The sequence below is a fragment of the Hemicordylus capensis genome, chromosome 4 (genome assembly GCF_027244095.1).
Source record: "Hemicordylus capensis ecotype Gifberg chromosome 4, rHemCap1.1.pri, whole genome shotgun sequence".
In the NCBI taxonomy this organism is placed as follows: domain Eukaryota; kingdom Metazoa; phylum Chordata; class Lepidosauria; order Squamata; family Cordylidae; genus Hemicordylus; species Hemicordylus capensis.
Window position 1 is genome coordinate 140,994,442 of NC_069660.1, and position 12,807 is coordinate 141,007,248.

Genomic DNA, 12,807 nt, shown 5'->3' on the forward strand with positions numbered 1-12,807 from the left:
GTGGACATGATAGACAGAATCCAATGTATGTATCCAGTTTCCCAGTAAAGCAGCAGGACAGGCTGTCAGAAAGACATCCTTTGGTTTGGTGTAACAGCATACATGAAGTGAAAAACAGCAAGCAGATACATGTAGGAAGATACACAGAAAATAGCTTTGACTAGCTGGGCTGGGCACAGAGCGTACCTCTGCCGGCCCTCTTCTCCATCCCACCCCGCCTGGCTGTGGTTTCTGGCCAGCTTTCAAGCCAACCCTTCCCCTCCCCTCCTCCTGCCCGCCACCGCCTGCTCTTGACAGCCAGCCTGCTGGCACCTCCTCATCCTGGCAGCCGGGGCGGCTCGTCGCTGCCTCCTCATCCCAATGGCTGTTTTGTCACCGTTACTAGTCCAGCAGCTGCTCCCATACATGGGATTAGTGACGGGTACGCCTAGGAGAAATAAATATATAGATTTCTACACTTCCTTTCCATTGAGTCTATGGCATATATACTGAAATAAAAATAGTGGTAGTAAAAATAGTACTTGTGTAGAGCTTTGCTCTTAATAGCATCCTGTTCACATTCTATTATATAGTATAAAAAACTGTTCGTGTTTCTAAAGTTCAGGTAAATATTTATAGTGATGCCTTGTTTCTTCTCTGCCAGTACAAGGCTGCAGTTGATAAAATTTGTTTCAGCATTTTAAAGCCCTTATACAGACTTTATTAGGCATGTAACTCTTCACAATTTTTTCAGAAGAGCAGGATATAAAATGTAAACAAAATGTATTATTATTATTATTAGCAGTAGTAGTTTTCTTGTTTACACAGTCAGACAGGTGTTATTGACTGGTTTGTTTTATCCAGACATTGAGTCCTTCCCAAGGACCTGGGATGGCTGAATTTTATTGTCAGTTGTTATAGATATCGTCGCAGAATATAGGCTGTTCCCAGTAAAGCTGCTTTTTGTAATTGGCTGATGGTGATTTCTGTGGCCCCTGTGGTGTTGAGGTGCTCTTCAAGGTCTTTTGGAACTGCACCCAGGGCGCCAATGACCACTGGGATTATTTTGGTCTTTTTCTGCCACAGCCTTTCAATTTAAATTTGTAGATCTTTGTATTTGGTGATTTTTTAAAAATTTATTTTTCTTCTATTCTGCTATCTCCTGGTATTGCTATGTTGATTATTTTAACTTGTTTTTCTTTCTTCTCGACTACAGTTATATCTGGTGTATAGTGTGGCAGATGTTTGTCTGTTTGTAGTCGGAAGTCCCATAATATTTTTACATCTTCATTTTCTTCCACTTTTTCAATTTTATGGTCCCACCAATTTTTGGCTACAGGTAGCTTGTATTTTTTGCAGATGTTCCAGTGTATCATCCCTGCTACCTTGTCATGCCTTTGTTTGTAGTCAGTCTGTGCAATCTTTTTACAAGAGCTGATTAGGTGGTCCACTGTTTCATCTGCTTCTTTACAAAGGCGGCACTTGCTGTTTGTTGTGGATTTTTCGACTTTGGCTCTTATTGCATTTGTTCTTAGTGCCTGTTCTTGTGCAGCCAGTATTAAACCCTCTGTTTCTTTCTTCAAGTTGCCATTCTTAAGCCATTGCCAGGTCTTGGTGATGTCTGATTTTCCACTTACTATGTCCAAATATTGACCATGCAGGGGCTTATTTTTCCATTTTTCTGCTCGGTTCTTGACTTGTTCTTTCTTGTAGGCCTGCTTTGTTTCATTGGTGTTGAATAGTTTCTCCTTATTGACCATTTTAAGTGCATCTTCTTCACTGTCCTTGATATATTCTTCAAGGCCTCTTTTCTCCTCCTCTACTGTTTGATGGACTTGCAGCATTCCTCTTCCACCTGAGCTGCGAGGGAGGTATAGCCTATCGACATCACTGCGGGGGTGCAGAGCATGATTGATGGTCATGATTTTCCTGGTCTTACGATCTAGCGTCTCTAGCTCTGCCTGGGTCCAGTCTATTATTCCTGCAGTGTATCTGATAACAGGTATAGCCCAGGTGTTTATGGCTTGTATGGTGTTCCTGCCATTGAGTTTGGACTTGAGGAAAGAGCGGTTAGGTTCCCTGATTGAATGAAAGAGGCAAAAAACACCCCCAAATGCTGAAAAACAGCAGGAAAAAACCACTGCACCATGCTCCGCAGGGTCTCCTTGTGCCCAGCAATGCCCCCAAGTAGCAAAATCTCCCCCCAAAAACACAAAAAATGTGGGGAAATGCCTTTTTAAAAACAGAAATCATCCATAAAATAGCTCCTGTTTGCATGCTGCTTAGAAATGATTACAAAATGGCAGCAGGAAGTGACCTTGCGGTCACTTCCAGCCCTCTAGGAACCACAGATACATGGGTTTTAACCCTTTAGTATCTGTGGATAATGAAGACACCCGTGGATATGTGAAAACATGGATGGTGCGTCCATGAATAGCAAGGTTTTCCTGTAGCAGTAAATTGGTGATTTCTCCAAAGCTCATAATACCTGGTTTGGAGTATGAATCCGCTTAGCTTATAATGCCTAGAAGCAATATGGATCCAATAGTATTTAAACCAGAGTTCTACAGCTGAGCATGGAAAATTAGACTCAAATGTGCATAAAGAAGTTTTTAATGAGTCTATTTTTAGTCCAAGTACTGCACACCAGTTATTGCTCATACAGAGCCAGGCAAATGTTCTCTGGAGATTTTTAAGGCTCTAGGGAACAGTAAGCACAAACAGTGACACTCCTAAACATGGGGAGTGGGGTGGAAGCTGGGCAGACCATGAGGTTTTCTGACCAAACTTGGGAAAGCTTGTAACTCAAGCAGCCATGAAAAAGCTTTTATTGCAGGCCCTGCTAGTTATTCACCTAGCCTATGACCTCTTTAACATATAGCGAGACAAAAGGGGGTCGTATTCCTCCTTGATGCTGCAGTATTCAGTGCAAATGTTGTCAGGCATCAGAGAGACCGCCTCCCCCTTCTCCGGCATCTGGGAGGGTCTCTGTTCCTATACATATAAAATAATCCAAGCAACCTACAATACTATTATTGCACTAGCTCAAACCTTAACCCTCTCAGTAACAGCCTACATACTACAAGGTAATGGGAGAGTCCTTGGAATTAAATACCTCCATGTCAGTGGACTACATCCAAACTTGTACTGTGCTAGTGAAATTCCATTGCCTCTGCTTTTAGTGGGAGGTAGCTTTTTATTCTCTGGTGTTATTGAGGGATTAATTCTTACAACAAGCGTTGGGGGCATGTTAATTTGGAGGAGGGCCTTCCAATTGAGGTTGCTCTTGGCATGGGGCAATTTGGCGGTGGGAATAGAACTCATAGGGACATAGGAAGCTGCCTTATAATGGAGTCTGACCTCCAAAACCTCTGTGCCTGGATGATTCACTCTGAAATGGACCCTGCAGCAACAAAGATACTGAACAGTCACAGCAAACACTGTCAGATGTCCCTTATCTGAAGAATTTTCTCCAAATTGCAGGGCTTGAGTGCCCCACAGAACACAATGAATGTTTTTGTTATCAGAACACCACCACTCCATATCAAGCTAAGGAACATTCTGCAACTGCAATCTCTTTTATTTCTGGGCATTTTAGAAACAGAGGAGTGGCCAACCTGAAAAGCTAAACAGGATGAAGAGAAATTGCTCCATGATAAATGCTCCTGATCACTCTAACTTTTAGATATAACATGCCAGTGCCAGGATATTTCAAAGATAACAGTTACTTTTGCATAACCTCCCTCTCCCAATTCTTCCCCTTTTTGCAGGAACCATTGTTAGATAAGAAAAAAGCTGTGAATAACCACAGGAGTTAAGAGCAAAGGGCAAGAAAATACAGCATTCTTGAAAACGTATTTATTTATGTAAGAAAGTTATAAGCCTCCCTTAAGCACAAGGCTCACCTAACCAGTTTGAAATTTGCTACAGGTAAAGACCAGGTGTGTAAAGACTTTCATTTCGTTTGGAAAAAAAATCTTGGAAAAGGTTAGATTGTGGTCTTATTTTCTCTCCGTGGTACTACTTACTACACTGAAAAGCACAGGTCTAAAGGAGGATACTGCAGCTGTTTTTGGCAATGTGCCTTTACATGCCACATCTAAAATGAGTCTCGTGTCAGTTTTTGACTGGAACTGTAAAATATATAGCCTACTGCTATATAATTAGGTGGCATCTCCCTTCAGATATGCACCTTCCTGCGTGGTGCATCATGGGGTGGTGGTACAGGAATTATAACACAACAGAATCAGGAAGGAGCCCTGATTCTAGAAGTTCTTCTATCATTAAATTGTGAGAAAAATCTGTAAGAGGCTTTACTGGGTGGTTTAGTTGAAATAAATAGTGTCTGGTGAACATCACGAGCCACCTAATGCCACAGCAGAAAAATAACTTGCCTAGCAAGCAAGAGGTTGCTGGTTCAAATCTCCGCTGGTATGTTTCCCAGACTATGGGAAACATCCATATCAGGCAGCAGCGATACAGGAAGATTCTGAAAGGCATCATCTCACATTTAAAGCTCTAAATGGCTTGCGTCTGGCCTGGAGTATTTAAGAGAACGTCTTTTTTTCAATAGACTTCACCACTTATTAAGATCAATTGGAGAGGTCCAGTTTGGTTGGCAGCTGCTCAGATTACTTCTCAATAGCTGCTCCTGAGTTATAGAATGCACTCCCTGACAAGAGAAGGTGCCTAGCTTTTTCATTGACCTTTAAGAGGGCCTTGAAAACTCATCTTTTCACCCAGGCATTTGGAGGTGTTTAATCTGTGTTTCAACTGTCCTGTTGGTGCTTTAATTGGTCTTAATTTTTAAGCTTTGCTTTAACTTTTTTACACAACCTAGAGACTGGTTGTTTGAGGCAGTGTGTATGTATAAAAATAAATAAATAAATGTTTAAATAAATAAGGCAAGAAAAACTGGAGCCCTTGCTCATTCATGACTGCTCTTCCCTGCTCTCCTCTTTTACTTCCCAACTGCTATGGAAGGTCAGAAGCAAGAGACAACCAAGGGGAACATCCTTGCCCACAGCTCCTCTTTCCCCCCAGTAACATAGGGAAAGATGAGAGCTGAGTGAGGAAGTTATATTAGTAGCATCCACTAAGAAGTTACATCCTAGGTGAAATTACTATATGATGATCTGGACAATCTTCAGAGAAAGGTTTCAAACCAAATCCCATTTGGAACTCCGGCCAAACAAAGGTGTTTCTCAATAGCAGCTACACCTCTGAAAAAATGTCTGAATATGCCATTCACTGGGTACAAATGAACTGGCTGGGTACATCCACAAACAGTGGATATCAGTTAAATTGTGAATTATGAAGTATTGTAACATTATTGTAATGGAGTCCCTAGACTAAATATGATATAAAGAAATAAAACACTCCATAGATACAAGACCAGATAAGGGTGACCCCTTCATGTTGACATTTTGGTCCAGATTGAAGGGTTTTTAGCCTACTTTCCTTAAGGAAAGTAAGCTTATGAGATTACCCGGCATTCTGTGTGGGTGTCTGTACCTCCCTATCAACTTTGTGATACCTGGACCAATATGAACCAAATTGGGTACAGTTGTAGGGACACACAGGGACACCGCAATGGTATAGTTTGTGATGATGACATCCACTCTGATTCCAGATGTCGGACACATGAACATTTGAGGCACAACCCAATTCAAGATGGCAGACGCATGAAAGTTTGAGGTGCAAGTGATCTAACTTGTGAATCACCTAACCAGTTTGACTCACCTAACCAGTTTGAAATTTGCTACAGGTATAGGGACACACAGGAGATGCCTCAACGGTGCAGTTTGTGATGATGTCATGCACCCCAATTCAAGATGAACATGCACCCCAATTCAAGTGAACATTTAGGGCTGATGTGGGCTAACTTGTGAGGATGGTAATTCTCAAATAAGATTATAGTGAATGGAAAGTAGGCAGAGTCGTTCTTACCAGAACAACTTGTTTTATTATTATTCCATCAGGATCCTGTCTGGTAGCTGAATTTGACCTGTCTGGTAGCTGAATTTGTGTTGATTTTTTCACACACACAAAGTTGTTAGAGTATTTGGAGATAGATAGATAGATAGATAGATAGATAGATAGATAGATAGATAGATAGATCTGTTTTTGCGAGCTGCATTGACTGATTGATATTGGGCAGAAAGGTGGTACATCTCCCTTATAATGAATGAATCAATAAACAAGGGTAGGCAATGACTATCAAGTAATTTATTCTTTAGTCAATTTGTATAAAAAATACTTAATATCATTTATGATAACCTGGCAGAAAGCAGTCTACAAACCAATAAGCAATCTTGGCCTTCCACCAAGAGCCCTTTCTCACATTATCACAGCAATGTGGGGGTCAGTTCCCCTAGGCAAGATCCCATGCCACTGAGGTAAGTATCTGCACACAGAAACCTGATTACAGAGCCAATTAAAGAGGGCTTTCTACCTTATTGTCACCCCACATGGTAAAAAGGCCAATGCCCAGAGCCCCGAGCACGGAGGATTGTATGAGGCTCAGGACCAGGAAGTTGGATTTCAGACCAGGGCATATGCTGAGGCCAGAACAGAGGGCAGGGGACGCAGATGAGGCAGCAAGCAAAGAAACAGGAGGGCAAGACAAGAGATGGAAATTGCGACTGAAGCAGATGCTGAGTTGTAGTAGTGGACTTGGGTACAGGCTCTCGGGGGACTCCCAAGGCTGTAACAATGAAGGTCTGGCTGAAACTGTAGTGTTTCTATAGCAGCTGAAAGGTCTCCCTCTTTTCCCTTGGAGCTAGCCCCTTCCTCATCCAAGACTCGCATCCAGACTTCCTTCTTCTTCCTCAAAGAGAGGTAAACTCCAGGTGGGCACTTATTCTCCAGTTTAGAAGCTTGGCCTGGGTTTGACTTCATTAGTACTCCTGTGGTCCTGGTGGCAAAGGAGCAAGGCCGGGGGCTGGAACAGGTGTTTGCTTGGAGGATGCTTGGGCACCCAAGTGCCTTGGCTCCCCAGAGGTATCATCACCTGCAGAGAAAGCAGGCTGGCCTTTCATGGGTTTGGTTACTGAACTATTCCCTTCAGTGCTAGGAAGTCCTGTAAGGACCTCCTCCTCCCTAGAGAAGGCCTCAGAGCAGGATCCTGGTATACATATAGTTACCACAGCCGCATGGAATCTTGCCATAAGGAAAATGGTTCTCGATTGTGTAACTGATTATGCAACAAGAGCTGAATCCCTCAGGTACCATTCAAAGTGTTGTTTTTCAAGTTTGCTGTACCCAGCACTATGAACAATACCTGGGAAATGCAATTAAAGATGAGGCTAAAGCATAATTTCAAAGCTATGATCCTTTATCTTTACACAAGGCTGTTTCTTTTGGACTTCACATTGCTCTCATTTTAAAGAGGCTTGAATGCAATTAATTGGTGGTAAGTCAAAATGTTTTATATTTTTAAAAAGCTGTAGCTCTGAAAGGATTTATTCAGCAGATTTCAGAGACCATTCTCTCTTTCACATGCAGCATAAGATTCCTCAAATTGTCTTCAGCCAAAATCTATTGGAGTTTGTGAAACTTTCTCCAAGGTTACTTTGCCCAAGGTCGGTATAGTTGCGATTGACATAGGGGGTCTGTCTTGGCGAGAAGGAATCTGGCAGAACACTGGAGCGTAAACACTTACTGTTGGGAAAATAACAACAAAAGAGTTCCCTGTGCTGAAGGTAGCCAAGCTTGACTTGTGTTTGGACTTGCTTAATTAAATATTGCAGTACAGCCTAATTGCAAATGCAAACCATTAGCCAGATCCAGGTTTTCTTTCACTTGAATTCCACCAAAATAATTGGATTGCTACAGACGTTTCAGGGAAAGTATGGGGAAAAAGCCTTCTGGTTTGTGGCACACCTTGCTCTATGCATCTTAAATATTGCCTTGGTTTATGCTATGTGTGAAGTATGTGGGCTGATATTAAAGTTAAGGTGAGCAGCAAAAAAAAAAAGTTTTGCCATTTGTCAAATTTCTATTAGGGATGTGCACGAACCTGTTCAGAGGCCCTTTTACGGGCCTCTAAACTGGTTCAAATACTGGGAGATTAGAAGGCGGGGGGTTTCAGACTTTAAGGGTGGGGGAGGGTGAACTCCGCTTCCCCCGACCGGCGCTCATTTTTTGTAAAGTCCATCGGAGCAGCAGTGTACCTCTCTGCCGCCCCATCCCCTCTTCAGCCGGAAGTAGCTGAAAGTACCTGGTGTGTGTCTGCGTGCCAGGTGCGCACGCGCATGTTGGGCAGGCTTATGCGCCAGACACTTCTGGCTACTTGCTTATAGATATGATAACTCTTGAGCTAATAACTTGAAACTTGGTGTGTGTGATCTACTTGATGCAGTCTACAAATGTGCCGGATTTCAATAAGATCTGATAAAAACTGCCACAGCTGCAGCAAGCTTTATAGGTGCTAAAATTGACAGATTGGCCCTCTTTTGGCCAAACCTTATCCAGGTGTATAATCTAATTATTTCAAATTTTGAAGAAAATGATTGATGTACTCTGTCAGGCTTGTTTAGGAGGAGTGTCTTTTAATGGTTTGATGAAGTTTTGAGCACTGATTCAAAAGTTATTAAGGGTTTCCAGCCGCATTAAAGCAGGAAGCAGGAAGAAAACTGGTCTTGAGGTAGCAAGCATGAATTGTCCTCTTTGCTAAGCAAGGTCTGCCCTGGTTTGAATTTGAATGGGATACTTCATGTGTGAAAACTGTAAGATCCTTAGGGAATGGGGCACTCTGCGAAGAGCACCTGCTTGCTTGCATGCAGAAGGTTCCAAGTTCCCTCCCTGGCATCTACAAGTTAGAGACTCCTTCCTGCAACCTTGGAGAAGCAGCTGCCAGTCTGTGTGGACAATACTGAGCTAGATGGACCAGTGGTCTGACTCAGTATAAGGCAGCATCTTCTCTATCTTTTACACATATTGGCATCATGCATGTGCGGAGACCATGTCGGTATCTTCCAAGCTTCTGCTGTTTTGATGGGAACCCCATCCCCAACCGCTATATGTGGCTGTGCCACTCCTCGTCCCCTCAGACTTTCATTATCCACACTTCAGTCAACATCGTTGGATTTTCAAAGCATCAAACAGCCAGTAGAAGGAATATTTTGTTGTTTTTTCTATTTGCTCCCACTCTCGGACAGGACAGGAGTGCTTAGGCCTAGCTCACATTGTATGGTGAGCAAGACCACTTTTTAAAAGTGTTTCTGCTGCGGGACGAAGTTACCACCTTCCAATTCCCACAGCAGATGCCTATTTTGTTTAGGGGAGTCACACGACATTGAAACATGTGTGCACTTTCAGAAGTTGACAAAACAGGCCAGAAAAAATAGAGCTTCTTGCCTGCATTTGGCATTATGGGAGTAATTACTGCACTCCTCCCAAAACCTAGCCACCACGACTGCTGCTAGAATGTCCGGTGACAACTCTTCAATTCCTATTACTCTGGACATTGAAATGGCGACCCAGCTCTCACCTAAGTATCAGTCGATACTGACAGCTCAGGCACCAAAACCACTGATTACGTCAGTGCTGGCTATTGCATCTTCATCTTCAGCATTGTTACTACCGACCCCAATGCCATCAGGGTTGACACTGAAGCCCTCAGCTCTGAAATCTTCAATACCCACAGCTACAATGGTCTCGGCACCAGGATTGCCTATGAAAAAGAAGAAGGCGTCACAGCTACAGCCACCTTTTCCTGCAGCTATCTCATATTCCAAATAGGAAACAGCTGCTGGATTCCAAGGCAGGTTCAGCAAAGCCTAAGAAGAAAAATAAACTTCAGGAGGGCACTAGACCTCTCCAATTGCATCCATCAGCCCCGACCAAGGATGCTCTGGGCACTAGCGTGTCAGACCCTGTCATAATTGGATCTGAAGGAGAGAGCTCCACCAGCACCAGCCTCAATGAGTGCAGAAGCTTCCCTGGACTACAGGCCAGCATGGCCACACTCCTTCCACCATTGAGACCAAGACAACCATCCAAGGCATTTTATGCCCAAGATCGTGAGGCTCATCGTCAGGATCAAGACACATCGAGCTTGTGATTGGGATACACATACTTGCCAATATGTAGACCATCGAAGGGAACAGAGAGACTCCCTCTATTAGGAAGGATGTAGGGAGGAACTTCATCGGGATTGGGACCAAGGCTATCATGTTTATGGAGACCTACAAGACCATGGACATGTATGATAGATACTGGCCTGGTTATGGCTCCAGCCAGTGTTGGGAAGACTATTGGTACCGAGAGAACCTAATGATTGGGATCGTATGGACCTATATGGGAATTTCCGTTGGACCCAATCTCGTTTCTTGGATCACAGAACCAGCCCACCTCAGCAGAACAACAAATCCCTTTCAGAACAACAAATCCCTCCACATCCACATGAGGACCTGGCCGCCAAGACCCTACATTCAACTGGAAAAACACTTTCCAAGGTTATAGTTTCATCGGCACCCCACACCCCGAAGGCCTCTTCGATACCGGCAGAGCTATAAGCAGAGCCCACGGCCCCAGAAGACCCGGAACCCATCGAACTTGAGTGCTTGGATTCCATCTAAGATAAGGATTCTGAGGAACAGGAAACGTAATCTCTGCTCTCTGAATTGGCTTATGTGGGGTCTTCCCCCACAAGATCTCCTGACTGACCCAAAGCCAGTTTCACCTTCAGAGGTCTTAAATCTATACTTCGATTATGTCTCTAGAATGACTACAGCACTGGATGTAAGCTTAGATCAACAACAGAAAGGTGAGCTGGATCCCTTGCTTGGACTGATAGATGCTGATGCTTGTGTTCCAGCCATTTTACCTATGAATATGGTGGTCCTGGAAATTTCAAGGGCTACTGGAAGAAGTCCTCATCATTGCCCCATTCTGCTGGATGGCTTGACAATTTTTAAAGAATTCAAATGGAAGAGGAATTATCAGCCTTCCTGCAATGACATCCTAACCCAGATTCTATAGTTGTAGAAGCCACATTAACAAAGACCCAAGGAAAATCTACAGCCAACCCAGGCAATGGGTGTGTGTGTGTGTGTGTGTGTGTGTGTGTGTGTGTGTGTGTGTTAGATACGCCTATGTGCAGCTGCAGCCCTGCACCATAAACAGCTTCTGCCTACTATCAAGGCACATTCCACCAGAACAGTGGCATCATCTGCTGCTTTGGAGAGAGCGTACTGCTAGTAACTAACTGCCTGACAGCCACTTTGGCATTGCTTCACTTCTTCATCCAGCACTATGCCATCAATGCCCGGGCTTTGGAATGCTGCATTTGGCAGAGCTAGTCTTCAATCTATTTTCAACTAGGTCCATCACCAGATAAGGCAGTTTGCTATGCACCCACTTGTGTAAAAGACAGAGACTACATCAAAGAATGACAGGTTGCTTACCTGTACCTTTGATTCTTCTAGTGGTCATCTGTCCTTTTACATGCCCTCCCATCCTCCCCGCAGGGGTCTCCTGAAAGCGGACTCTGTGACTGAGGGGATTAACAGTGGCACATTTGCATAAAATGGCTTGGGACAGGGTTCCCACCAAAACAGGAGAGCAGAAGCATGCACAAAGCCCATTTGTGTAAAAGGAAAGATGACCACTAGAAGAACCAAAGTTACAGGTAAGCAACCTGTTGTTACTAAGTCCTGGAAAAGTTATGCAGAGTGTGACTATTCTGGAAATGAAGCTAGAATGCTGATACGTTTTGCTAAACCTCTGACATCAGCAGGGGGAGCTACTGTAACTAGTGGATTCAGTTGCAGGTGCAATGCCTATTCTGTTAGTAATGGAATGTGAACAATCAGGGGTGTGGGGGAGGGGGAGACATAATGGGGAAGCCAGCTGGGTAGTTAGAGCAGTGTGAGGAAGAAACTGTGTGTGAGATTGTTTCTGAGTAAGTCTGCACAGGATTGCAGCATCCTTTTCTTACACCTCCTCTCTTTTATCAGTCAGGCAAAGAGTGACTCCCTCACCCTGCTTCAGAATTACCTCACACTTTTCTCAGTTGACAGTGTCCTGATGCCCATCCCTCATTGTCAGAATGCTGGCAGGAAAACTTCACTTGACTTCTGCAATAAGAATGTCTCTTTGTCTTCAGTGGGCAGAGCTACTTTACTTACACTAGGGATGTGCGAAACGTTTCGGGTACAGAACGATCTGTACCCGAAACAGCCAATTTTGGGTGATTCGGATCTGAACCGAATCACTCTTCTGGCCCTCCGAAATTTTTCATAGCCGAACCGAATCACCTCCGTTTCAGCTCCGAATATCTGTTGTTTCGGATTTTGACGTCTATTTGAATTTCCCGCCTTTTTGCCTCCCATTGACTTCAAATCAAAAAGGTTTGAAATTCTTCTACTCGGATTTCGGGTCCCAGGGGCAAAATAGTGGGGTGGGGTGGTAGTGCCTAATGGGTGGAGGCTGCCACCCCAATTGCAGAGGGATTGGGCAAAGGGCTGATTTTTGGTGAATTTTTGAGGTTTTAGTGTCTTTGGGGCAGATTGGGGGCATAACGTGGGATCTGGACCAAAAGAGTGGGGTGGTAGTGCCTAATGGGTGGAGGCTACCACCCCAATTGCAGAGTGATTGGGCAGAGGGCTGATTTCTGGTGAATTGTTGAAGTTTATGTGTCTTTAAGGTTTCCCCCCATTAGGTATATTGGAGGGTGTATCGCTTCACGTCAGGGGGAAAGGGGTGGCCTAGAGCGGTGTGGGGTTGGTGGTAGTGCCAGGTAGGGGCAAGGAAGCTACCTGAATTTTTTCAAAGGATTTGTGCAGAGGGCTGATTTTTGGTGAATTGTTGAAGTTTACGCCT

General features: G+C 43.9%; 1 protein-coding gene across 6 annotated transcripts in view; it reads left to right on the forward strand.

Moving 5' to 3' along the window:
• Positions 1 to 12,807, forward strand: part of KCNT2 (potassium sodium-activated channel subfamily T member 2) — a 366,405-nt gene that overhangs the window by 206,939 nt on the left and 146,659 nt on the right. The gene's annotated exons all lie outside the window — the stretch shown is intronic.